The sequence below is a fragment of the Schistocerca nitens genome, chromosome 11 (assembly GCF_023898315.1).
Source record: "Schistocerca nitens isolate TAMUIC-IGC-003100 chromosome 11, iqSchNite1.1, whole genome shotgun sequence".
Classification (NCBI taxonomy): domain Eukaryota; kingdom Metazoa; phylum Arthropoda; class Insecta; order Orthoptera; family Acrididae; genus Schistocerca; species Schistocerca nitens.
Genome location: NC_064624.1, coordinates 149056720 through 149081984, shown reverse-complemented (window position 1 = coordinate 149081984; position 25265 = coordinate 149056720). Strand labels below are relative to the sequence as shown.

At 48.2% G+C, this 25265-nt stretch overlaps 20 non-coding genes across 20 annotated transcripts; all 20 read right to left on the bottom strand.

Annotated features, from left to right (window-relative positions):
- Positions 1-233: 233 nt before the first annotated feature.
- Positions 234-352, bottom strand: LOC126213626 (5S ribosomal RNA). The gene has a single exon (XR_007541289.1). It is a non-coding gene; the product is annotated as a 5S ribosomal RNA (ribosomal RNA).
- A 1187-nt stretch (positions 353-1539) lies between these two features.
- Positions 1540-1658, bottom strand: LOC126213625 (5S ribosomal RNA). Its single transcript, XR_007541288.1, has one exon. It is a non-coding gene; the product is annotated as a 5S ribosomal RNA (ribosomal RNA).
- A 1187-nt stretch (positions 1659-2845) lies between these two features.
- Positions 2846-2964, bottom strand: LOC126213624 (5S ribosomal RNA). Its single transcript, XR_007541287.1, has one exon. It is a non-coding gene; the product is annotated as a 5S ribosomal RNA (ribosomal RNA).
- Positions 2965-4151: 1187 nt separating this feature from the next.
- On the bottom strand, positions 4152-4270 carry LOC126213623 (5S ribosomal RNA). Its single transcript, XR_007541286.1, has one exon. It is a non-coding gene; the product is annotated as a 5S ribosomal RNA (ribosomal RNA).
- Positions 4271-5457: 1187 nt separating this feature from the next.
- On the bottom strand, positions 5458-5576 carry LOC126213622 (5S ribosomal RNA). The gene has a single exon (XR_007541285.1). It is a non-coding gene; the product is annotated as a 5S ribosomal RNA (ribosomal RNA).
- Positions 5577-6764: 1188 nt separating this feature from the next.
- LOC126213621 (5S ribosomal RNA) lies at positions 6765-6883 on the bottom strand. Its single transcript, XR_007541284.1, has one exon. It is a non-coding gene; the product is annotated as a 5S ribosomal RNA (ribosomal RNA).
- A 1187-nt stretch (positions 6884-8070) lies between these two features.
- On the bottom strand, positions 8071-8189 carry LOC126213620 (5S ribosomal RNA). The gene has a single exon (XR_007541283.1). It is a non-coding gene; the product is annotated as a 5S ribosomal RNA (ribosomal RNA).
- Positions 8190-9376: 1187 nt separating this feature from the next.
- On the bottom strand, positions 9377-9495 carry LOC126213618 (5S ribosomal RNA). The gene has a single exon (XR_007541282.1). It is a non-coding gene; the product is annotated as a 5S ribosomal RNA (ribosomal RNA).
- A 1188-nt stretch (positions 9496-10683) lies between these two features.
- Positions 10684-10802, bottom strand: LOC126213617 (5S ribosomal RNA). Its single transcript, XR_007541281.1, has one exon. It is a non-coding gene; the product is annotated as a 5S ribosomal RNA (ribosomal RNA).
- Positions 10803-11990: 1188 nt separating this feature from the next.
- On the bottom strand, positions 11991-12109 carry LOC126213615 (5S ribosomal RNA). Its single transcript, XR_007541279.1, has one exon. It is a non-coding gene; the product is annotated as a 5S ribosomal RNA (ribosomal RNA).
- A 1188-nt stretch (positions 12110-13297) lies between these two features.
- On the bottom strand, positions 13298-13416 carry LOC126213614 (5S ribosomal RNA). Its single transcript, XR_007541278.1, has one exon. It is a non-coding gene; the product is annotated as a 5S ribosomal RNA (ribosomal RNA).
- Positions 13417-14604: 1188 nt separating this feature from the next.
- LOC126213613 (5S ribosomal RNA) lies at positions 14605-14723 on the bottom strand. Its single transcript, XR_007541277.1, has one exon. It is a non-coding gene; the product is annotated as a 5S ribosomal RNA (ribosomal RNA).
- Positions 14724-15911: 1188 nt separating this feature from the next.
- On the bottom strand, positions 15912-16030 carry LOC126213612 (5S ribosomal RNA). The gene has a single exon (XR_007541276.1). It is a non-coding gene; the product is annotated as a 5S ribosomal RNA (ribosomal RNA).
- A 1188-nt stretch (positions 16031-17218) lies between these two features.
- On the bottom strand, positions 17219-17337 carry LOC126213611 (5S ribosomal RNA). Its single transcript, XR_007541275.1, has one exon. It is a non-coding gene; the product is annotated as a 5S ribosomal RNA (ribosomal RNA).
- A 1188-nt stretch (positions 17338-18525) lies between these two features.
- On the bottom strand, positions 18526-18644 carry LOC126214630 (5S ribosomal RNA). The gene has a single exon (XR_007542070.1). It is a non-coding gene; the product is annotated as a 5S ribosomal RNA (ribosomal RNA).
- Positions 18645-19832: 1188 nt separating this feature from the next.
- On the bottom strand, positions 19833-19951 carry LOC126214629 (5S ribosomal RNA). Its single transcript, XR_007542069.1, has one exon. It is a non-coding gene; the product is annotated as a 5S ribosomal RNA (ribosomal RNA).
- Positions 19952-21139: 1188 nt separating this feature from the next.
- LOC126214628 (5S ribosomal RNA) lies at positions 21140-21258 on the bottom strand. The gene has a single exon (XR_007542068.1). It is a non-coding gene; the product is annotated as a 5S ribosomal RNA (ribosomal RNA).
- Positions 21259-22446: 1188 nt separating this feature from the next.
- On the bottom strand, positions 22447-22565 carry LOC126214627 (5S ribosomal RNA). The gene has a single exon (XR_007542067.1). It is a non-coding gene; the product is annotated as a 5S ribosomal RNA (ribosomal RNA).
- A 1188-nt stretch (positions 22566-23753) lies between these two features.
- LOC126214626 (5S ribosomal RNA) lies at positions 23754-23872 on the bottom strand. The gene has a single exon (XR_007542066.1). It is a non-coding gene; the product is annotated as a 5S ribosomal RNA (ribosomal RNA).
- A 1188-nt stretch (positions 23873-25060) lies between these two features.
- On the bottom strand, positions 25061-25179 carry LOC126214623 (5S ribosomal RNA). Its single transcript, XR_007542064.1, has one exon. It is a non-coding gene; the product is annotated as a 5S ribosomal RNA (ribosomal RNA).
- Between the last annotated feature and the right edge of the window lie 86 nt (positions 25180-25265).

Sequence of the window (25265 nt, the reverse complement as noted above, 5' to 3'; positions counted from 1 at the left end):
AGAGGGCTGGCAGGAGTAGCGACATAAAAAGGAAAAAAAAGGAAGGGGAGCCAACAGCACCTTTTTTTCTTTTTTTTAATTTATTTTTTATTTATTTATTTTTTCATTTTTTTTGTTTTTTGCTTTTTTGTTTTTTTTCCTTTTTTTATTTTTTATTTTTTTTTAACAGAAGGGTAGTATGGCGAGAGGGCTGGCAGGAGTAGCGACATAAAAAGGAAAAAAAAAGAAGGGAGAGCCAACAGCACCCGATGTTCCCAGGCGGTCACCCATCCAAGTACTAACCGGGCCCGATGTTGCTTAACTTCGGTGATCGGACGAGAACCGGTGTATTTAACATGGTATGGCCGTTGGCACACATATACTGTAGGCGCACGGCAGAATTCGCATTCGGCTCTCCTCCCAACACACAAAATGTTAGTTTTCGGCCGCATTTGACGAAAGCACCTCCTTCCGCAACAGCGAGTTCCTCGAGGACGGCGCGGAGTGCGCGCCCGACGTCCCAGCAGAACGATTGCCCAATTGGCGGGCGCGCCGTCGCGTGTGTGAGACGCGCAGCTGCTCGTTGCACCTCCTGTCATTCGCTTGTCGCGTGCAACCTTCGACACACGCGGAAGGCGCATCTCGTCCCTGGTGTCCAGCGGGGGGCTGGCGCGCGGCCGACCGGCGTATGGTCTGTGCGGGGTGTGGCAGTGTCGTGCTGGAGGGCGCCACTGGTAGCGATGTGAGCTTCCTCGCCTCACACCGGGTGTTTGCGTAGTTGGCAGTGCATTCGCACCTTTCCTATCCCTGTCCCCGTCCCGACTTGGCCCGACTTTGCTCGACTGCCGCTCGCTGCCGCTCGGGTCGTGGTCCATATGACGGCGCAAGCACGACAAACGTCTGCGGGACTAGACGACGCGACTAAAGAAAAAATTTATGATTACAAATCAAATTTGGAACTTTACGGTGCAGCACAACAATAGGCGCTGACGCATTTCAGGGCAGATTCGTGCTGTTTTATCGTTTTCAAAGACTTCCCGGCAAACTTCGTTAGCACATTCTCCCTCAAACTGAGTTAATTACCGCATTATCGTACCGTTGCATTAGTTTAAAATGCTTAAGAAAGCATCTTTGTCATGACAGAACGGTAGTATGAAACGACTGCTGGCAGGATAGCGACTTAAAAAGCAAAAATGCAGGGGAGCCAAAAGTACCATTTTTATTGGCTCATATTTATTTTATTTTATTTTATTTTTGTTTTCGCACCATTACAGTAGTTTAAAATGCTTAAGGAAACGTCTTTGTCACAACAGAAGGGTAGTATGGCAAGAGGGCTGGCAGGAGTAGCGACATAAAAAGGAAAAAAAGGAAGGGGAGCCAACAGCACCTTTTTTTCTTTTTTTTAATTTATTTTTTATTTATTTATTTTTTCATTTTTTTGTTTTTTGCTTTTTTGTTTTTTTTCCTTTTTTTTATTTTTTATTTTTTTTTAACAGAAGGGTAGTATGGCGAGAGGGCTGGCAGGAGTAGCGACATAAAAAGGAAAAAAAAAGAATGGAGAGCCAACAGCACCCGATGTTCCCAGGCGGTCACCCATCCAAGTACTAACCGGGCCCGATGTTGCTTAACTTCGGTGATCGGACGAGAACCGGTGTATTTAACATGGTATGGCCGTTGGCACACGTATACTGTAGGCGCACGGCAGAATTCGCATTCGGCTCTCCTCCCAACACACAAAATGTTAGTTTTCGGCCGCATTTGACGAAAGCACCTCCTTCCGCAGCAGCGAGTTCCTCGAGGACGGCGCGGAGTGCGCGCCCGACGTCCCAGCAGAACGATTGCCCAATTGGCGGGCGCGCCGTCGCGTGTGTGAGACGCGCAGCTGCTCGTTGCACCTCCTGTCATTCGCTTGTCGCGTGCAACCTTCGACACACGCGGAAGGCGCATCTCGTCCCTGGTGTCCAGCGGGGGGCTGGCGCGCGGCCGACCGGCGTATGGTCTGTGCGGGGTGTGGCAGTGTCGTGCTGGAGGGCGCCACTGGTAGCGATGTGAGCTTCCTCGCCTCACACCGGGTGTTTGCGTAGTTGGCAGTGCATTCGCACCTTTCCTATCCCTGTCCCCGTCCCGACTTGGCCCGACTTTGCTCGACTGCCGCTCGCTGCCGCTCGGGTCGTGGTCCATATGACGGCGCAAGCACGACAAACGTCTGCGGGACTAGACGACGCGACTAAAGAAAAAATTTATGATTACAAATCAAATTTGGAACTTTACGGTGCAGCACAACAATAGGCGCTGACGCATTTCAGGGCAGATTCGTGCTGTTTTATCGTTTTCAAAGACTTCCCGGCAAACTTCGTTAGCACATTCTCCCTCAAACTGAGTTAATTACCGCATTATCGTACCGTTGCATTAGTTTAAAATGCTTAAGAAAGCATCTTTGTCATGACAGAACGGTAGTATGAAACGACTGCTGGCAGGATAGCGACTTAAAAAGCAAAAATGCAGGGGAGCCAAAAGTACCATTTTTATTGGCTCATATTTATTTTATTTTATTTTATTTTTGTTTTCGCACCATTACAGTAGTTTAAAATGCTTAAGGAAACGTCTTTGTCACAACAGAAGGGTAGTATGGCAAGAGGGCTGGCAGGAGTAGCGACATAAAAAGGAAAAAAAGGAAGGGGAGCCAACAGCACCTTTTTTTCTTTTTTTTAATTTATTTTTTATTTATTTATTTTTTCATTTTTTTGTTTTTTGCTTTTTTGTTTTTTTTCCTTTTTTTTATTTTTTATTTTTTTTTAACAGAAGGGTAGTATGGCGAGAGGGCTGGCAGGAGTAGCGACATAAAAAGGAAAAAAAAAGAATGGAGAGCCAACAGCACCCGATGTTCCCAGGCGGTCACCCATCCAAGTACTAACCGGGCCCGATGTTGCTTAACTTCGGTGATCGGACGAGAACCGGTGTATTTAACATGGTATGGCCGTTGGCACACATATACTGTAGGCGCACGGCAGAATTCGCATTCGGCTCTCCTCCCAACACACAAAATGTTAGTTTTCGGCCGCATTTGACGAAAGCACCTCCTTCCGCAACAGCGAGTTCCTCGAGGACGGCGCGGAGTGCGCGCCCGACGTCCCAGCAGAACGATTGCCCAATTGGCGGGCGCGCCGTCGCGTGTGTGAGACGCGCAGCTGCTCGTTGCACCTCCTGTCATTCGCTTGTCGCGTGCAACCTTCGACACACGCGGAAGGCGCATCTCGTCCCTGGTGTCCAGCGGGGGGCTGGCGCGCGGCCGACCGGCGTATGGTCTGTGCGGGGTGTGGCAGTGTCGTGCTGGAGGGCGCCACTGGTAGCGATGTGAGCTTCCTCGCCTCACACCGGGTGTTTGCGTAGTTGGCAGTGCATTCGCACCTTTCCTATCCCTGTCCCCGTCCCGACTTGGCCCGACTTTGCTCGACTGCCGCTCGCTGCCGCTCGGGTCGTGGTCCATATGACGGCGCAAGCACGACAAACGTCTGCGGGACTAGACGACGCGACTAAAGAAAAAATTTATGATTACAAATCAAATTTGGAACTTTACGGTGCAGCACAACAATAGGCGCTGACGCATTTCAGGGCAGATTCGTGCTGTTTTATCGTTTTCAAAGACTTCCCGGCAAACTTCGTTAGCACATTCTCCCTCAAACTGAGTTAATTACCGCATTATCGTACCGTTGCATTAGTTTAAAATGCTTAAGAAAGCATCTTTGTCATGACAGAACGGTAGTATGAAACGACTGCTGGCAGGATAGCGACTTAAAAAGCAAAAATGCAGGGGAGCCAAAAGTACCATTTTTATTGGCTCATATTTATTTTATTTTATTTTATTTTTGTTTTCGCACCATTACAGTAGTTTAAAATGCTTAAGGAAACGTCTTTGTCACAACAGAAGGGTAGTATGGCAAGAGGGCTGGCAGGAGTAGCGACATAAAAAGGAAAAAAAGGAAGGGGAGCCAACAGCACCTTTTTTTCTTTTTTTTAATTTATTTTTTATTTATTTATTTTTTCATTTTTTTGTTTTTTGCTTTTTTGTTTTTTTTCCTTTTTTTTATTTTTTATTTTTTTTTAACAGAAGGGTAGTATGGCGAGAGGGCTGGCAGGAGTAGCGACATAAAAAGGAAAAAAAAAGAATGGAGAGCCAACAGCACCCGATGTTCCCAGGCGGTCACCCATCCAAGTACTAACCGGGCCCGATGTTGCTTAACTTCGGTGATCGGACGAGAACCGGTGTATTTAACATGGTATGGCCGTTGGCACACATATACTGTAGGCGCACGGCAGAATTCGCATTCGGCTCTCCTCCCAACACACAAAATGTTAGTTTTCGGCCGCATTTGACGAAAGCACCTCCTTCCGCAACAGCGAGTTCCTCGAGGACGGCGCGGAGTGCGCGCCCGACGTCCCAGCAGAACGATTGCCCAATTGGCGGGCGCGCCGTCGCGTGTGTGAGACGCGCAGCTGCTCGTTGCACCTCCTGTCATTCGCTTGTCGCGTGCAACCTTCGACACACGCGGAAGGCGCATCTCGTCCCTGGTGTCCAGCGGGGGGCTGGCGCGCGGCCGACCGGCGTATGGTCTGTGCGGGGTGTGGCAGTGTCGTGCTGGAGGGCGCCACTGGTAGCGATGTGAGCTTCCTCGCCTCACACCGGGTGTTTGCGTAGTTGGCAGTGCATTCGCACCTTTCCTATCCCTGTCCCCGTCCCGACTTGGCCCGACTTTGCTCGACTGCCGCTCGCTGCCGCTCGGGTCGTGGTCCATATGACGGCGCAAGCACGACAAACGTCTGCGGGACTAGACGACGCGACTAAAGAAAAAATTTATGATTACAAATCAAATTTGGAACTTTACGGTGCAGCACAACAATAGGCGCTGACGCATTTCAGGGCAGATTCGTGCTGTTTTATCGTTTTCAAAGACTTCCCGGCAAACTTCGTTAGCACATTCTCCCTCAAACTGAGTTAATTACCGCATTATCGTACCGTTGCATTAGTTTAAAATGCTTAAGAAAGCATCTTTGTCATGACAGAACGGTAGTATGAAACGACTGCTGGCAGGATAGCGACTTAAAAAGCAAAAATGCAGGGGAGCCAAAAGTACCATTTTTATTGGCTCATATTTATTTTATTTTATTTTATTTTTGTTTTCGCACCATTACAGTAGTTTAAAATGCTTAAGGAAACGTCTTTGTCACAACAGAAGGGTAGTATGGCAAGAGGGCTGGCAGGAGTAGCGACATAAAAAGGAAAAAAAGGAAGGGGAGCCAACAGCACCTTTTTTTCTTTTTTTTAATTTATTTTTTATTTATTTATTTTTTCATTTTTTTGTTTTTTGCTTTTTTGTTTTTTTTCCTTTTTTTTATTTTTTATTTTTTTTTAACAGAAGGGTAGTATGGCGAGAGGGCTGGCAGGAGTAGCGACATAAAAAGGAAAAAAAAAGAATGGAGAGCCAACAGCACCCGATGTTCCCAGGCGGTCACCCATCCAAGTACTAACCGGGCCCGATGTTGCTTAACTTCGGTGATCGGACGAGAACCGGTGTATTTAACATGGTATGGCCGTTGGCACACATATACTGTAGGCGCACGGCAGAATTCGCATTCGGCTCTCCTCCCAACACACAAAATGTTAGTTTTCGGCCGCATTTGACGAAAGCACCTCCTTCCGCAACAGCGAGTTCCTCGAGGACGGCGCGGAGTGCGCGCCCGACGTCCCAGCAGAACGATTGCCCAATTGGCGGGCGCGCCGTCGCGTGTGTGAGACGCGCAGCTGCTCGTTGCACCTCCTGTCATTCGCTTGTCGCGTGCAACCTTCGACACACGCGGAAGGCGCATCTCGTCCCTGGTGTCCAGCGGGGGGCTGGCGCGCGGCCGACCGGCGTATGGTCTGTGCGGGGTGTGGCAGTGTCGTGCTGGAGGGCGCCACTGGTAGCGATGTGAGCTTCCTCGCCTCACACCGGGTGTTTGCGTAGTTGGCAGTGCATTCGCACCTTTCCTATCCCTGTCCCCGTCCCGACTTGGCCCGACTTTGCTCGACTGCCGCTCGCTGCCGCTCGGGTCGTGGTCCATATGACGGCGCAAGCACGACAAACGTCTGCGGGACTAGACGACGCGACTAAAGAAAAAATTTATGATTACAAATCAAATTTGGAACTTTACGGTGCAGCACAACAATAGGCGCTGACGCATTTCAGGGCAGATTCGTGCTGTTTTATCGTTTTCAAAGACTTCCCGGCAAACTTCGTTAGCACATTCTCCCTCAAACTGAGTTAATTACCGCATTATCGTACCGTTGCATTAGTTTAAAATGCTTAAGAAAGCATCTTTGTCATGACAGAAAGGTAGTATGAAACGACTGCTGGCAGGATAGCGACTTAAAAAGCAAAAATGCAGGGGAGCCAAAAGTACCATTTTTATTGGCTCATATTTATTTTATTTTATTTTATTTTTGTTTTCGCACCATTACAGTAGTTTAAAATGCTTAAGGAAACGTCTTTGTCACAACAGAAGGGTAGTATGGCAAGAGGGCTGGCAGGAGTAGCGACATAAAAAGGAAAAAAAAGGAAGGGGAGTCAACAGCACCTTTTTTTCTTTTTTTTAATTTATTTTTTATTTATTTATTTTTTCATTTTTTTTGTTTTTTGCTTTTTTGTTTTTTTTTCCTTTTTTTATTTTTTATTTTTTTTAACAGAAGGGTAGTATGGCGAGAGGGCTGGCAGGAGTAGCGACATAAAAAGGAAAAAAAAAGAAGGGAGAGCCAACAGCACCCGATGTTCCCAGGCGGTCACCCATCCAAGTACTAACCGGGCCCGATGTTGCTTAACTTCGGTGATCGGACGAGAACCGGTGTATTTAACATGGTATGGCCGTTGGCACACATATACTGTAGGCGCACGGCAGAATTCGCATTCGGCTCTCCTCCCAACACACAAAATGTTAGTTTTCGGCCGCATTTGACGAAAGCACCTCCTTCCGCAACAGCGAGTTCCTCGAGGACGGCGCGGAGTGCGCGCCCGACGTCCCAGCAGAACGATTGCCCAATTGGCGGGCGCGCCGTCGCGTGTGTGAGACGCGCAGCTGCTCGTTGCACCTCCTGTCATTCGCTTGTCGCGTGCAACCTTCGACACACGCGGAAGGCGCATCTCGTCCCTGGTGTCCAGCGGGGGGCTGGCGCGCGGCCGACCGGCGTATGGTCTGTGCGGGGTGTGGCAGTGTCGTGCTGGAGGGCGCCACTGGTAGCGATGTGAGCTTCCTCGCCTCACACCGGGTGTTTGCGTAGTTGGCAGTGCATTCGCACCTTTCCTATCCCTGTCCCCGTCCCGACTTGGCCCGACTTTGCTCGACTGCCGCTCGCTGCCGCTCGGGTCGTGGTCCATATGACGGCGCAAGCACGACAAACGTCTGCGGGACTAGACGACGCGACTAAAGAAAAAATTTATGATTACAAATCAAATTTGGAACTTTACGGTGCAGCACAACAATAGGCGCTGACGCATTTCAGGGCAGATTCGTGCTGTTTTATCGTTTTCAAAGACTTCCCGGCAAACTTCGTTAGCACATTCTCCCTCAAACTGAGTTAATTACCGCATTATCGTACCGTTGCATTAGTTTAAAATGCTTAAGAAAGCATCTTTGTCATGACAGAACGGTAGTATGAAACGACTGCTGGCAGGATAGCGACTTAAAAAGCAAAAATGCAGGGGAGCCAAAAGTACCATTTTTATTGGCTCATATTTATTTTATTTTATTTTATTTTTGTTTTCGCACCATTACAGTAGTTTAAAATGCTTAAGGAAACGTCTTTGTCACAACAGAAGGGTAGTATGGCAAGAGGGCTGGCAGGAGTAGCGACATAAAAAGGAAAAAAAGGAAGGGGAGCCAACAGCACCTTTTTTTCTTTTTTTTAATTTATTTTTTATTTATTTATTTTTTCATTTTTTTGTTTTTTGCTTTTTTGTTTTTTTTCCTTTTTTTTATTTTTTATTTTTTTTTAACAGAAGGGTAGTATGGCGAGAGGGCTGGCAGGAGTAGCGACATAAAAAGGAAAAAAAAAGAATGGAGAGCCAACAGCACCCGATGTTCCCAGGCGGTCACCCATCCAAGTACTAACCGGGCCCGATGTTGCTTAACTTCGGTGATCGGACGAGAACCGGTGTATTTAACATGGTATGGCCGTTGGCACACATATACTGTAGGCGCACGGCAGAATTCGCATTCGGCTCTCCTCCCAACACACAAAATGTTAGTTTTCGGCCGCATTTGACGAAAGCACCTCCTTCCGCAACAGCGAGTTCCTCGAGGACGGCGCGGAGTGCGCGCCCGACGTCCCAGCAGAACGATTGCCCAATTGGCGGGCGCGCCGTCGCGTGTGTGAGACGCGCAGCTGCTCGTTGCACCTCCTGTCATTCGCTTGTCGCGTGCAACCTTCGACACACGCGGAAGGCGCATCTCGTCCCTGGTGTCCAGCGGGGGGCTGGCGCGCGGCCGACCGGCGTATGGTCTGTGCGGGGTGTGGCAGTGTCGTGCTGGAGGGCGCCACTGGTAGCGATGTGAGCTTCCTCGCCTCACACCGGGTGTTTGCGTAGTTGGCAGTGCATTCGCACCTTTCCTATCCCTGTCCCCGTCCCGACTTGGCCCGACTTTGCTCGACTGCCGCTCGCTGCCGCTCGGGTCGTGGTCCATATGACGGCGCAAGCACGACAAACGTCTGCGGGACTAGACGACGCGACTAAAGAAAAAATTTATGATTACAAATCAAATTTGGAACTTTACGGTGCAGCACAACAATAGGCGCTGACGCATTTCAGGGCAGATTCGTGCTGTTTTATCGTTTTCAAAGACTTCCCGGCAAACTTCGTTAGCACATTCTCCCTCAAACTGAGTTAATTACCGCATTATCGTACCGTTGCATTAGTTTAAAATGCTTAAGAAAGCATCTTTGTCATGACAGAACGGTAGTATGAAACGACTGCTGGCAGGATAGCGACTTAAAAAGCAAAAATGCAGGGGAGCCAAAAGTACCATTTTTATTGGCTCATATTTATTTTATTTTATTTTATTTTTGTTTTCGCACCATTACAGTAGTTTAAAATGCTTAAGGAAACGTCTTTGTCACAACAGAAGGGTAGTATGGCAAGAGGGCTGGCAGGAGTAGCGACATAAAAAGGAAAAAAAGGAAGGGGAGCCAACAGCACCTTTTTTTCTTTTTTTTAATTTATTTTTTATTTATTTATTTTTTCATTTTTTTGTTTTTTGCTTTTTTGTTTTTTTTCCTTTTTTTTATTTTTTATTTTTTTTTAACAGAAGGGTAGTATGGCGAGAGGGCTGGCAGGAGTAGCGACATAAAAAGGAAAAAAAAAGAATGGAGAGCCAACAGCACCCGATGTTCCCAGGCGGTCACCCATCCAAGTACTAACCGGGCCCGATGTTGCTTAACTTCGGTGATCGGACGAGAACCGGTGTATTTAACATGGTATGGCCGTTGGCACACATATACTGTAGGCGCACGGCAGAATTCGCATTCGGCTCTCCTCCCAACACACAAAATGTTAGTTTTCGGCCGCATTTGACGAAAGCACCTCCTTCCGCAACAGCGAGTTCCTCGAGGACGGCGCGGAGTGCGCGCCCGACGTCCCAGCAGAACGATTGCCCAATTGGCGGGCGCGCCGTCGCGTGTGTGAGACGCGCAGCTGCTCGTTGCACCTCCTGTCATTCGCTTGTCGCGTGCAACCTTCGACACACGCGGAAGGCGCATCTCGTCCCTGGTGTCCAGCGGGGGGCTGGCGCGCGGCCGACCGGCGTATGGTCTGTGCGGGGTGTGGCAGTGTCGTGCTGGAGGGCGCCACTGGTAGCGATGTGAGCTTCCTCGCCTCACACCGGGTGTTTGCGTAGTTGGCAGTGCATTCGCACCTTTCCTATCCCTGTCCCCGTCCCGACTTGGCCCGACTTTGCTCGACTGCCGCTCGCTGCCGCTCGGGTCGTGGTCCATATGACGGCGCAAGCACGACAAACGTCTGCGGGACTAGACGACGCGACTAAAGAAAAAATTTATGATTACAAATCAAATTTGGAACTTTACGGTGCAGCACAACAATAGGCGCTGACGCATTTCAGGGCAGATTCGTGCTGTTTTATCGTTTTCAAAGACTTCCCGGCAAACTTCGTTAGCACATTCTCCCTCAAACTGAGTTAATTACCGCATTATCGTACCGTTGCATTAGTTTAAAATGCTTAAGAAAGCATCTTTGTCATGACAGAAAGGTAGTATGAAACGACTGCTGGCAGGATAGCGACTTAAAAAGCAAAAATGCAGGGGAGCCAAAAGTACCATTTTTATTGGCTCATATTTATTTTATTTTATTTTATTTTTGTTTTCGCACCATTACAGTAGTTTAAAATGCTTAAGGAAACGTCTTTGTCACAACAGAAGGGTAGTATGGCAAGAGGGCTGGCAGGAGTAGCGACATAAAAAGGAAAAAAAAGGAAGGGGAGTCAACAGCACCTTTTTTTCTTTTTTTTAATTTATTTTTTATTTATTTATTTTTTCATTTTTTTTGTTTTTTGCTTTTTTGTTTTTTTTTCCTTTTTTTATTTTTTATTTTTTTTAACAGAAGGGTAGTATGGCGAGAGGGCTGGCAGGAGTAGCGACATAAAAAGGAAAAAAAAAGAAGGGAGAGCCAACAGCACCCGATGTTCCCAGGCGGTCACCCATCCAAGTACTAACCGGGCCCGATGTTGCTTAACTTCGGTGATCGGACGAGAACCGGTGTATTTAACATGGTATGGCCGTTGGCACACATATACTGTAGGCGCACGGCAGAATTCGCATTCGGCTCTCCTCCCAACACACAAAATGTTAGTTTTCGGCCGCATTTGACGAAAGCACCTCCTTCCGCAACAGCGAGTTCCTCGAGGACGGCGCGGAGTGCGCGCCCGACGTCCCAGCAGAACGATTGCCCAATTGGCGGGCGCGCCGTCGCGTGTGTGAGACGCGCAGCTGCTCGTTGCACCTCCTGTCATTCGCTTGTCGCGTGCAACCTTCGACACACGCGGAAGGCGCATCTCGTCCCTGGTGTCCAGCGGGGGGCTGGCGCGCGGCCGACCGGCGTATGGTCTGTGCGGGGTGTGGCAGTGTCGTGCTGGAGGGCGCCACTGGTAGCGATGTGAGCTTCCTCGCCTCACACCGGGTGTTTGCGTAGTTGGCAGTGCATTCGCACCTTTCCTATCCCTGTCCCCGTCCCGACTTGGCCCGACTTTGCTCGACTGCCGCTCGCTGCCGCTCGGGTCGTGGTCCATATGACGGCGCAAGCACGACAAACGTCTGCGGGACTAGACGACGCGACTAAAGAAAAAATTTATGATTACAAATCAAATTTGGAACTTTACGGTGCAGCACAACAATAGGCGCTGACGCATTTCAGGGCAGATTCGTGCTGTTTTATCGTTTTCAAAGACTTCCCGGCAAACTTCGTTAGCACATTCTCCCTCAAACTGAGTTAATTACCGCATTATCGTACCGTTGCATTAGTTTAAAATGCTTAAGAAAGCATCTTTGTCATGACAGAAAGGTAGTATGAAACGACTGCTGGCAGGATAGCGACTTAAAAAGCAAAAATGCAGGGGAGCCAAAAGTACCATTTTTATTGGCTCATATTTATTTTATTTTATTTTATTTTTGTTTTCGCACCATTACAGTAGTTTAAAATGCTTAAGGAAACGTCTTTGTCACAACAGAAGGGTAGTATGGCAAGAGGGCTGGCAGGAGTAGCGACATAAAAAGGAAAAAAAAGGAAGGGGAGCCAACAGCACCTTTTTTTCTTTTTTTTAATTTATTTTTTATTTATTTATTTTTTCATTTTTTTTGTTTTTTGCTTTTTTGTTTTTTTTCCTTTTTTTATTTTTTATTTTTTTTTAACAGAAGGGTAGTATGGCGAGAGGGCTGGCAGGAGTAGCGACATAAAAAGGAAAAAAAAAGAAGGGAGAGCCAACAGCACCCGATGTTCCCAGGCGGTCACCCATCCAAGTACTAACCGGGCCCGATGTTGCTTAACTTCGGTGATCGGACGAGAACCGGTGTATTTAACATGGTATGGCCGTTGGCACACATATACTGTAGGCGCACGGCAGAATTCGCATTCGGCTCTCCTCCCAACACACAAAATGTTAGTTTTCGGCCGCATTTGACGAAAGCACCTCCTTCCGCAACAGCGAGTTCCTCGAGGACGGCGCGGAGTGCGCGCCCGACGTCCCAGCAGAACGATTGCCCAATTGGCGGGCGCGCCGTCGCGTGTGTGAGACGCGCAGCTGCTCGTTGCACCTCCTGTCATTCGCTTGTCGCGTGCAACCTTCGACACACGCGGAAGGCGCATCTCGTCCCTGGTGTCCAGCGGGGGGCTGGCGCGCGGCCGACCGGCGTATGGTCTGTGCGGGGTGTGGCAGTGTCGTGCTGGAGGGCGCCACTGGTAGCGATGTGAGCTTCCTCGCCTCACACCGGGTGTTTGCGTAGTTGGCAGTGCATTCGCACCTTTCCTATCCCTGTCCCCGTCCCGACTTGGCCCGACTTTGCTCGACTGCCGCTCGCTGCCGCTCGGGTCGTGGTCCATATGACGGCGCAAGCACGACAAACGTCTGCGGGACTAGACGACGCGACTAAAGAAAAAATTTATGATTACAAATCAAATTTGGAACTTTACGGTGCAGCACAACAATAGGCGCTGACGCATTTCAGGGCAGATTCGTGCTGTTTTATCGTTTTCAAAGACTTCCCGGCAAACTTCGTTAGCACATTCTCCCTCAAACTGAGTTAATTACCGCATTATCGTACCGTTGCATTAGTTTAAAATGCTTAAGAAAGCATCTTTGTCATGACAGAAAGGTAGTATGAAACGACTGCTGGCAGGATAGCGACTTAAAAAGCAAAAATGCAGGGGAGCCAAAAGTACCATTTTTATTGGCTCATATTTATTTTATTTTATTTTATTTTTGTTTTCGCACCATTACAGTAGTTTAAAATGCTTAAGGAAACGTCTTTGTCACAACAGAAGGGTAGTATGGCAAGAGGGCTGGCAGGAGTAGCGACATAAAAAGGAAAAAAAAGGAAGGGGAGCCAACAGCACCTTTTTTTCTTTTTTTTAATTTATTTTTTATTTATTTATTTTTTCATTTTTTTTGTTTTTTGCTTTTTTGTTTTTTTTCCTTTTTTTATTTTTTATTTTTTTTTAACAGAAGGGTAGTATGGCGAGAGGGCTGGCAGGAGTAGCGACATAAAAAGGAAAAAAAAAGAAGGGAGAGCCAACAGCACCCGATGTTCCCAGGCGGTCACCCATCCAAGTACTAACCGGGCCCGATGTTGCTTAACTTCGGTGATCGGACGAGAACCGGTGTATTTAACATGGTATGGCCGTTGGCACACATATACTGTAGGCGCACGGCAGAATTCGCATTCGGCTCTCCTCCCAACACACAAAATGTTAGTTTTCGGCCGCATTTGACGAAAGCACCTCCTTCCGCAACAGCGAGTTCCTCGAGGACGGCGCGGAGTGCGCGCCCGACGTCCCAGCAGAACGATTGCCCAATTGGCGGGCGCGCCGTCGCGTGTGTGAGACGCGCAGCTGCTCGTTGCACCTCCTGTCATTCGCTTGTCGCGTGCAACCTTCGACACACGCGGAAGGCGCATCTCGTCCCTGGTGTCCAGCGGGGGGCTGGCGCGCGGCCGACCGGCGTATGGTCTGTGCGGGGTGTGGCAGTGTCGTGCTGGAGGGCGCCACTGGTAGCGATGTGAGCTTCCTCGCCTCACACCGGGTGTTTGCGTAGTTGGCAGTGCATTCGCACCTTTCCTATCCCTGTCCCCGTCCCGACTTGGCCCGACTTTGCTCGACTGCCGCTCGCTGCCGCTCGGGTCGTGGTCCATATGACGGCGCAAGCACGACAAACGTCTGCGGGACTAGACGACGCGACTAAAGAAAAAATTTATGATTACAAATCAAATTTGGAACTTTACGGTGCAGCACAACAATAGGCGCTGACGCATTTCAGGGCAGATTCGTGCTGTTTTATCGTTTTCAAAGACTTCCCGGCAAACTTCGTTAGCACATTCTCCCTCAAACTGAGTTAATTACCGCATTATCGTACCGTTGCATTAGTTTAAAATGCTTAAGAAAGCATCTTTGTCATGACAGAAAGGTAGTATGAAACGACTGCTGGCAGGATAGCGACTTAAAAAGCAAAAATGCAGGGGAGCCAAAAGTACCATTTTTATTGGCTCATATTTATTTTATTTTATTTTATTTTTGTTTTCGCACCATTACAGTAGTTTAAAATGCTTAAGGAAACGTCTTTGTCACAACAGAAGGGTAGTATGGCAAGAGGGCTGGCAGGAGTAGCGACATAAAAAGGAAAAAAAAGGAAGGGGAGCCAACAGCACCTTTTTTTCTTTTTTTTAATTTATTTTTTATTTATTTATTTTTTCATTTTTTTTGTTTTTTGCTTTTTTGTTTTTTTTCCTTTTTTTATTTTTTATTTTTTTTTAACAGAAGGGTAGTATGGCGAGAGGGCTGGCAGGAGTAGCGACATAAAAAGGAAAAAAAAAGAAGGGAGAGCCAACAGCACCCGATGTTCCCAGGCGGTCACCCATCCAAGTACTAACCGGGCCCGATGTTGCTTAACTTCGGTGATCGGACGAGAACCGGTGTATTTAACATGGTATGGCCGTTGGCACACATATACTGTAGGCGCACGGCAGAATTCGCATTCGGCTCTCCTCCCAACACACAAAATGTTAGTTTTCGGCCGCATTTGACGAAAGCACCTCCTTCCGCAACAGCGAGTTCCTCGAGGACGGCGCGGAGTGCGCGCCCGACGTCCCAGCAGAACGATTGCCCAATTGGCGGGCGCGCCGTCGCGTGTGTGAGACGCGCAGCTGCTCGTTGCACCTCCTGTCATTCGCTTGTCGCGTGCAACCTTCGACACACGCGGAAGGCGCATCTCGTCCCTGGTGTCCAGCGGGGGGCTGGCGCGCGGCCGACCGGCGTATGGTCTGTGCGGGGTGTGGCAGTGTCGTGCTGGAGGGCGCCACTGGTAGCGATGTGAGCTTCCTCGCCTCACACCGGGTGTTTGCGTAGTTGGCAGTGCATTCGCACCTTTCCTATCCCTGTCCCCGTCCCGACTTGGCCCGACTTTGCTCGACTGCCGCTCGCTGCCGCTCGGGTCGTGGTCCATATGACGGCGCAAGCACGACAAACGTCTGCGGGACTAGACGACGCGACTAAAGAAAAAATTTATGATTACAAATCAAATTTGGAACTTTACGGTGCAGCACAACAATAGGCGCTGACGCATTTCAGGGCAGATTCGTGCTGTTTTATCGTTTTCAAAGACTTCCCGGCAAACTTCGTTAGCACATTCTCCCTCAAACTGAGTTAATTACCGCATTATCGTACCGTTGCATTAGTTTAAAATGCTTAAGAAAGCATCTTTGTCATGACAGAAAGGTAGTATGAAACGACTGCTGGCAGGATAGCGACTTAAAAAGCAAAAATGCAGGGGAGCCAAAAGTACCATTTTTATTGGCTCATATTTATTTTATTTTATTTTATTTTTGTTTTCGCACCATTACAGTAGTTTAAAATGCTTAAGGAAACGTCTTTGTCACAACAGAAGGGTAGTATGGCAAGAGGGCTGGCAGGAGTAGCGACATAAAAAGGAAAAAAAAGGAAGGGGAGCCAACAGCACCTTTTTTTCTTTTTTTTAATTTATTTTTTATTTATTTATTTTTTCATTTTTTTTGTTTTTTGCTTTTTTGTTTTTTTTCCTTTTTTTATTTTTTATTTTTTTTTAACAGAAGGGTAGTATGGCGAGAGGGCTGGCAGGAGTAGCGACATAAAAAGGAAAAAAAAAGAAGGGAGAGCCAACAGCACCCGATGTTCCCAGGCGGTCACCCATCCAAGTACTAACCGGGCCCGATGTTGCTTAACTTCGGTGATCGGACGAGAACCGGTGTATTTAACATGGTATGGCCGTTGGCACACATATACTGTAGGCGCACGGCAGAATTCGCATTCGGCTCTCCTCCCAACACACAAAATGTTAGTTTTCGGCCGCATTTGACGAAAGCACCTCCTTCCGCAACAGCGAGTTCCTCGAGGACGGCGCGGAGTGCGCGCCCGACGTCCCAGCAGAACGATTGCCCAATTGGCGGGCGCGCCGTCGCGTGTGTGAGACGCGCAGCTGCTCGTTGCACCTCCTGTCATTCGCTTGTCGCGTGCAACCTTCGACACACGCGGAAGGCGCATCTCGTCCCTGGTGTCCAGCGGGGGGCTGGCGCGCGGCCGACCGGCGTATGGTCTGTGCGGGGTGTGGCAGTGTCGTGCTGGAGGGCGCCACTGGTAGCGATGTGAGCTTCCTCGCCTCACACCGGGTGTTTGCGTAGTTGGCAGTGCATTCGCACCTTTCCTATCCCTGTCCCCGTCCCGACTTGGCCCGACTTTGCTCGACTGCCGCTCGCTGCCGCTCGGGTCGTGGTCCATATGACGGCGCAAGCACGACAAACGTCTGCGGGACTAGACGACGCGACTAAAGAAAAAATTTATGATTACAAATCAAATTTGGAACTTTACGGTGCAGCACAACAATAGGCGCTGACGCATTTCAGGGCAGATTCGTGCTGTTTTATCGTTTTCAAAGACTTCCCGGCAAACTTCGTTAGCACATTCTCCCTCAAACTGAGTTAATTACCGCATTATCGTACCGTTGCATTAGTTTAAAATGCTTAAGAAAGCATCTTTGTCATGACAGAAAGGTAGTATGAAACGACTGCTGGCAGGATAGCGACTTAAAAAGCAAAAATGCAGGGGAGCCAAAAGTACCATTTTTATTGGCTCATATTTATTTTATTTTATTTTATTTTTGTTTTCGCACCATTACAGTAGTTTAAAATGCTTAAGGAAACGTCTTTGTCACAACAGAAGGGTAGTATGGCAAGAGGGCTGGCAGGAGTAGCGACATAAAAAGGAAAAAAAAGGAAGGGGAGCCAACAGCACCTTTTTTTCTTTTTTTTAATTTATTTTTTATTTATTTATTTTTTCATTTTTTTTGTTTTTTGCTTTTTTGTTTTTTTTCCTTTTTTTATTTTTTATTTTTTTTTAACAGAAGGGTAGTATGGCGAGAGGGCTGGCAGGAGTAGCGACATAAAAAGGAAAAAAAAAGAAGGGAGAGCCAACAGCACCCGATGTTCCCAGGCGGTCACCCATCCAAGTACTAACCGGGCCCGATGTTGCTTAACTTCGGTGATCGGACGAGAACCGGTGTATTTAACATGGTATGGCCGTTGGCACACATATACTGTAGGCGCACGGCAGAATTCGCATTCGGCTCTCCTCCCAACACACAAAATGTTAGTTTTCGGCCGCATTTGACGAAAGCACCTCCTTCCGCAACAGCGAGTTCCTCGAGGACGGCGCGGAGTGCGCGCCCGACGTCCCAGCAGAACGATTGCCCAATTGGCGGGCGCGCCGTCGCGTGTGTGAGACGCGCAGCTGCTCGTTGCACCTCCTGTCATTCGCTTGTCGCGTGCAACCTTCGACACACGCGGAAGGCGCATCTCGTCCCTGGTGTCCAGCGGGGGGCTGGCGCGCGGCCGACCGGCGTATGGTCTGTGCGGGGTGTGGCAGTGTCGTGCTGGAGGGCGCCACTGGTAGCGATGTGAGCTTCCTCGCCTCACACCGGGTGTTTGCGTAGTTGGCAGTGCATTCGCACCTTTCCTATCCCTGTCCCCGTCCCGACTTGGCCCGACTTTGCTCGACTGCCGCTCGCTGCCGCTCGGGTCGTGGTCCATATGACGGCGCAAGCACGACAAACGTCTGCGGGACTAGACGACGCGACTAAAGAAAAAATTTATGATTACAAATCAAATTTGGAACTTTACGGTGCAGCACAACAATAGGCGCTGACGCATTTCAGGGCAGATTCGTGCTGTTTTATCGTTTTCAAAGACTTCCCGGCAAACTTCGTTAGCACATTCTCCCTCAAACTGAGTTAATTACCGCATTATCGTACCGTTGCATTAGTTTAAAATGCTTAAGAAAGCATCTTTGTCATGACAGAAAGGTAGTATGAAACGACTGCTGGCAGGATAGCGACTTAAAAAGCAAAAATGCAGGGGAGCCAAAAGTACCATTTTTATTGGCTCATATTTATTTTATTTTATTTTATTTTTGTTTTCGCACCATTACAGTAGTTTAAAATGCTTAAGGAAACGTCTTTGTCACAACAGAAGGGTAGTATGGCAAGAGGGCTGGCAGGAGTAGCGACATAAAAAGGAAAAAAAAGGAAGGGGAGCCAACAGCACCTTTTTTTCTTTTTTTTAATTTATTTTTTATTTATTTATTTTTTCATTTTTTTTGTTTTTTGCTTTTTTGTTTTTTTTCCTTTTTTTATTTTTTATTTTTTTTTAACAGAAGGGTAGTATGGCGAGAGGGCTGGCAGGAGTAGCGACATAAAAAGGAAAAAAAAAGAAGGGAGAGCCAACAGCACCCGATGTTCCCAGGCGGTCACCCATCCAAGTACTAACCGGGCCCGATGTTGCTTAACTTCGGTGATCGGACGAGAACCGGTGTATTTAACATGGTATGGCCGTTGGCACACATATACTGTAGGCGCACGGCAGAATTCGCATTCGGCTCTCCTCCCAACACACAAAATGTTAGTTTTCGGCCGCATTTGACGAAAGCACCTCCTTCCGCAACAGCGAGTTCCTCGAGGACGGCGCGGAGTGCGCGCCCGACGTCCCAGCAGAACGATTGCCCAATTGGCGGGCGCGCCGTCGCGTGTGTGAGACGCGCAGCTGCTCGTTGCACCTCCTGTCATTCGCTTGTCGCGTGCAACCTTCGACACACGCGGAAGGCGCATCTCGTCCCTGGTGTCCAGCGGGGGGCTGGCGCGCGGCCGACCGGCGTATGGTCTGTGCGGGGTGTGGCAGTGTCGTGCTGGAGGGCGCCACTGGTAGCGATGTGAGCTTCCTCGCCTCACACCGGGTGTTTGCGTAGTTGGCAGTGCATTCGCACCTTTCCTATCCCTGTCCCCGTCCCGACTTGGCCCGACTTTGCTCGACTGCCGCTCGCTGCCGCTCGGGTCGTGGTCCATATGACGGCGCAAGCACGACAAACGTCTGCGGGACTAGACGACGCGACTAAAGAAAAAATTTATGATTACAAATCAAATTTGGAACTTTACGGTGCAGCACAACAATAGGCGCTGACGCATTTCAGGGCAGATTCGTGCTGTTTTATCGTTTTCAAAGACTTCCCGGCAAACTTCGTTAGCACATTCTCCCTCAAACTGAGTTAATTACCGCATTATCGTACCGTTGCATTAGTTTAAAATGCTTAAGAAAGCATCTTTGTCATGACAGAAAGGTAGTATGAAACGACTGCTGGCAGGATAGCGACTTAAAAAGCAAAAATGCAGGGGAGCCAAAAGTACCATTTTTATTGGCTCATATTTATTTTATTTTATTTTATTTTTGTTTTCGCACCATTACAGTAGTTTAAAATGCTTAAGGAAACGTCTTTGTCACAACAGAAGGGTAGTATGGCAAGAGGGCTGGCAGGAGTAGCGACATAAAAAGGAAAAAAAAGGAAGGGGAGCCAACAGCACCTTTTTTTCTTTTTTTTAATTTATTTTTTATTTATTTATTTTTTCATTTTTTTTGTTTTTTGCTTTTTTGTTTTTTTTCCTTTTTTTATTTTTTATTTTTTTTTAACAGAAGGGTAGTATGGCGAGAGGGCTGGCAGGAGTAGCGACATAAAAAGGAAAAAAAAAGAAGGGAGAGCCAACAGCACCCGATGTTCCCAGGCGGTCACCCATCCAAGTACTAACCGGGCCCGATGTTGCTTAACTTCGGTGATCGGACGAGAACCGGTGTATTTAACATGGTATGGCCGTTGGCACACATATACTGTAGGCGCACGGCAGAATTCGCATTCGGCTCTCCTCCCAACACACAAAATGTTAGTTTTCGGCCGCATTTGACGAAAGCACCTCCTTCCGCAACAGCGAGTTCCTCGAGGACGGCGCGGAGTGCGCGCCCGACGTCCCAGCAGAACGATTGCCCAATTGGCGGGCGCGCCGTCGCGTGTGTGAGACGCGCAGCTGCTCGTTGCACCTCCTGTCATTCGCTTGTCGCGTGCAACCTTCGACACACGCGGAAGGCGCATCTCGTCCCTGGTGTCCAGCGGGGGGCTGGCGCGCGGCCGACCGGCGTATGGTCTGTGCGGGGTGTGGCAGTGTCGTGCTGGAGGGCGCCACTGGTAGCGATGTGAGCTTCCTCGCCTCACACCGGGTGTTTGCGTAGTTGGCAGTGCATTCGCACCTTTCCTATCCCTGTCCCCGTCCCGACTTGGCCCGACTTTGCTCGACTGCCGCTCGCTGCCGCTCGGGTCGTGGTCCATATGACGGCGCAAGCACGACAAACGTCTGCGGGACTAGACGACGCGACTAAAGAAAAAATTTATGATTACAAATCAAATTTGGAACTTTACGGTGCAGCACAACAATAGGCGCTGACGCATTTCAGGGCAGATTCGTGCTGTTTTATCGTTTTCAAAGACTTCCCGGCAAACTTCGTTAGCACATTCTCCCTCAAACTGAGTTAATTACCGCATTATCGTACCGTTGCATTAGTTTAAAATGCTTAAGAAAGCATCTTTGTCATGACAGAAAGGTAGTATGAAACGACTGCTGGCAGGATAGCGACTTAAAAAGCAAAAATGCAGGGGAGCCAAAAGTACCATTTTTATTGGCTCATATTTATTTTATTTTATTTTATTTTTGTTTTCGCACCATTACAGTAGTTTAAAATGCTTAAGGAAACGTCTTTGTCACAACAGAAGGGTAGTATGGCAAGAGGGCTGGCAGGAGTAGCGACATAAAAAGGAAAAAAAAGGAAGGGGAGCCAACAGCACCTTTTTTTCTTTTTTTTAATTTATTTTTTATTTATTTATTTTTTCATTTTTTTTGTTTTTTGCTTTTTTGTTTTTTTTCCTTTTTTTATTTTTTATTTTTTTTTAACAGAAGGGTAGTATGGCGAGAGGGCTGGCAGGAGTAGCGACATAAAAAGGAAAAAAAAAGAAGGGAGAGCCAACAGCACCCGATGTTCCCAGGCGGTCACCCATCCAAGTACTAACCGGGCCCGATGTTGCTTAACTTCGGTGATCGGACGAGAACCGGTGTATTTAACATGGTATGGCCGTTGGCACACATATACTGTAGGCGCACGGCAGAATTCGCATTCGGCTCTCCTCCCAACACACAAAATGTTAGTTTTCGGCCGCATTTGACGAAAGCACCTCCTTCCGCAACAGCGAGTTCCTCGAGGACGGCGCGGAGTGCGCGCCCGACGTCCCAGCAGAACGATTGCCCAATTGGCGGGCGCGCCGTCGCGTGTGTGAGACGCGCAGCTGCTCGTTGCACCTCCTGTCATTCGCTTGTCGCGTGCAACCTTCGACACACGCGGAAGGCGCATCTCGTCCCTGGTGTCCAGCGGGGGGCTGGCGCGCGGCCGACCGGCGTATGGTCTGTGCGGGGTGTGGCAGTGTCGTGCTGGAGGGCGCCACTGGTAGCGATGTGAGCTTCCTCGCCTCACACCGGGTGTTTGCGTAGTTGGCAGTGCATTCGCACCTTTCCTATCCCTGTCCCCGTCCCGACTTGGCCCGACTTTGCTCGACTGCCGCTCGCTGCCGCTCGGGTCGTGGTCCATATGACGGCGCAAGCACGACAAACGTCTGCGGGACTAGACGACGCGACTAAAGAAAAAATTTATGATTACAAATCAAATTTGGAACTTTACGGTGCAGCACAACAATAGGCGCTGACGCATTTCAGGGCAGATTCGTGCTGTTTTATCGTTTTCAAAGACTTCCCGGCAAACTTCGTTAGCACATTCTCCCTCAAACTGAGTTAATTACCGCATTATCGTACCGTTGCATTAGTTTAAAATGCTTAAGAAAGCATCTTTGTCATGACAGAAAGGTAGTATGAAACGACTGCTGGCAGGATAGCGACTTAAAAAGCAAAAATGCAGGGGAGCCAAAAGTACCATTTTTATTGGCTCATATTTATTTTATTTTATTTTATTTTTGTTTTCGCACCATTACAGTAGTTTAAAATGCTTAAGGAAACGTCTTTGTCACAACAGAAGGGTAGTATGGCAAGAGGGCTGGCAGGAGTAGCGACATAAAAAGGAAAAAAAAGGAAGGGGAGCCAACAGCACCTTTTTTTCTTTTTTTTAATTTATTTTTTATTTATTTATTTTTTCATTTTTTTTGTTTTTTGCTTTTTTGTTTTTTTTCCTTTTTTTATTTTTTATTTTTTTTTAACAGAAGGGTAGTATGGCGAGAGGGCTGGCAGGAGTAGCGACATAAAAAGGAAAAAAAAAGAAGGGAGAGCCAACAGCACCCGATGTTCCCAGGCGGTCACCCATCCAAGTACTAACCGGGCCCGATGTTGCTTAACTTCGGTGATCGGACGAGAACCGGTGTATTTAACATGGTATGGCCGTTGGCACACATATACTGTAGGCGCACGGCAGAATTCGCATTCGGCTCTCCTCCCAACACACAAAATGTTAGTTTTCGGCCGCATTTGACGAAAGCACCTCCTTCCGCAACAGCGAGTTCCTCGAGGACGGCGCGGAGTGCGCGCCCGACGTCCCAGCAGAACGATTGCCCAATTGGCGGGCGCGCCGTCGCGTGTGTGAGACGCGCAGCTGCTCGTTGCACCTCCTGTCATTCGCTTGTCGCGTGCAACCTTCGACACACGCGGAAGGCGCATCTCGTCCCTGGTGTCCAGCGGGGGGCTGGCGCGCGGCCGACCGGCGTATGGTCTGTGCGGGGTGTGGCAGTGTCGTGCTGGAGGGCGCCACTGGTAGCGATGTGAGCTTCCTCGCCTCACACCGGGTGTTTGCGTAGTTGGCAGTGCATTCGCACCTTTCCTATCCCTGTCCCCGTCCCGACTTGGCCCGACTTTGCTCGACTGCCGCTCGCTGCCGCTCGGGTCGTGGTCCATATGACGGCGCAAGCACGACAAACGTCTGCGGGACTAGACGACGCGACTAAAGAAAAAATTTATGATTACAAATCAAATTTGGAACTTTACGGTGCAGCACAACAATAGGCGCTGACGCATTTCAGGGCAGATTCGTGCTGTTTTATCGTTTTCAAAGACTTCCCGGCAAACTTCGTTAGCACATTCTCCCTCAAACTGAGTTAATTACCGCATTATCGTACCGTTGCATTAGTTTAAAATGCTTAAGAAAGCATCTTTGTCATGACAGAACGGTAGTATGAAACGACTGCTGGCAGGATAGCGACTTAAAAAGCAAAAATGCAGGGGAGCCAAAAGTACCATTTTTATTGGCTCATATTTATTTTATTTTATTTTATTTTTGTTTTCGCACCATTACAGTAGTTTAAAATGCTTAAGGAAACGTCTTTGTCACAACAGAAGGGTAGTATGGCAAGAGGGCTGGCAGGAGTAGCGACATAAAAAGGAAAAAAAGGAAGGGGAGCCAACAGCACCTTTTTTTCTTTTTTTTAATTTTATTTTTTATTTATTTATTTTTTCATTTTTTTTGTTTTTTGCTTTTTTGTTTTTTTTCCTTTTTTTATTTTTTATTTTTTTTTAACAGAAGGGTAGTATGGCGAGAGGGCTGGCAGGAGTAGCGACATAAAAAGGAAAAAAAAAGAAGGGAGAGCCAACAGCACCCGATGTTCCCAGGCGGTCACCCATCCAAGTACTAACCGGGCCCGATGTTGCTTAACTTCGGTGATCGGACGAGAACCGGTGTATTTAACATGGTATGGCCGTTGGCACACATATACTGTAGGCGCACGGCAGAATTCGCATTCGGCTCTCCTCCCAACACACAAAATGTTAGTTTTCGGCCGCATTTGACGAAAGCACCTCCTTCCGCAACAGCGAGTTCCTCGAGGACGGCGCGGAGTGCGCGCCCGACGTCCCAGCAGAACGATTGCCCAATTGGCGGGCGCGCCGTCGCGTGTGTGAGACGCGCAGCTGCTCGTTGCACCTCCTGTCATTCGCTTGTCGCGTGCAACCTTCGACACACGCGGAAGGCGCATCTCGTCCCTGGTGTCCAGCGGGGGGCTGGCGCGCGGCCGACCGGCGTATGGTCTGTGCGGGGTGTGGCAGTGTCGTGCTGGAGGGCGCCACTGGTAGCGATGTGAGCTTCCTCGCCTCACACCGGGTGTTTGCGTAGTTGGCAGTGCATTCGCACCTTTCCTATCCCTGTCCCCGTCCCGACTTGGCCCGACTTTGCTCGACTGCCGCTCGCTGCCGCTCGGGTCGTGGTCCATATGACGGCGCAAGCACGACAAACGTCTGCGGGACTAGACGACGCGACTAAAGAAAAAATTTATGATTACAAATCAAATTTGGAACTTTACGGTGCAGCACAACAATAGGCGCTGACGCATTTCAGGGCAGATTCGTGCTGTTTTATCGTTTTCAAAGACTTCCCGGCAAACTTCGTTAGCACATTCTCCCTCAAACTGAGTTAATTACCGCATTATCGTACCGTTGCATTAGTTTAAAATGCTTAAGAAAGCATCTTTGTCATGACAGAAAGGTAGTATGAAACGACTGCTGGCAGGATAGCGACTTAAAAAGCAAAAATGCAGGGGAGCCAAAAGTACCATTTTTATTGGCTCATATTTATTTTATTTTATTTTATTTTTGTTTTCGCACCATTACAGTAGTTTAAAATGCTTAAGGAAACGTCTTTGTCACAACAGAAGGGTAGTATGGCAAGAGGGCTGGCAGGAGTAGCGACATAAAAAGGAAAAAAAAGGAAGGGGAGCCAACAGCACCTTTTTTTCTTTTTTTTAATTTATTTTTTATTTATTTATTTTTTCATTTTTTTTGTTTTTTGCTTTTTTGTTTTTTTTCCTTTTTTTATTTTTTATTTTTTTTTAACAGAAGGGTAGTATGGCGAGAGGGCTGGCAGGAGTAGCGACATAAAAAGGAAAAAAAAAGAAGGGAGAGCCAACAGCACCCGATGTTCCCAGGCGGTCACCCATCCAAGTACTAACCGGGCCCGATGTTGCTTAACTTCGGTGATCGGACGAGAACCGGTGTATTTAACATGGTATGGCCGTTGGCACACATATACTGTAGGCGCACGGCAGAATTCGCATTCGGCTCTCCTCCCAACACACAAAATGTTAGTTTTCGGCCGCATTTGACGA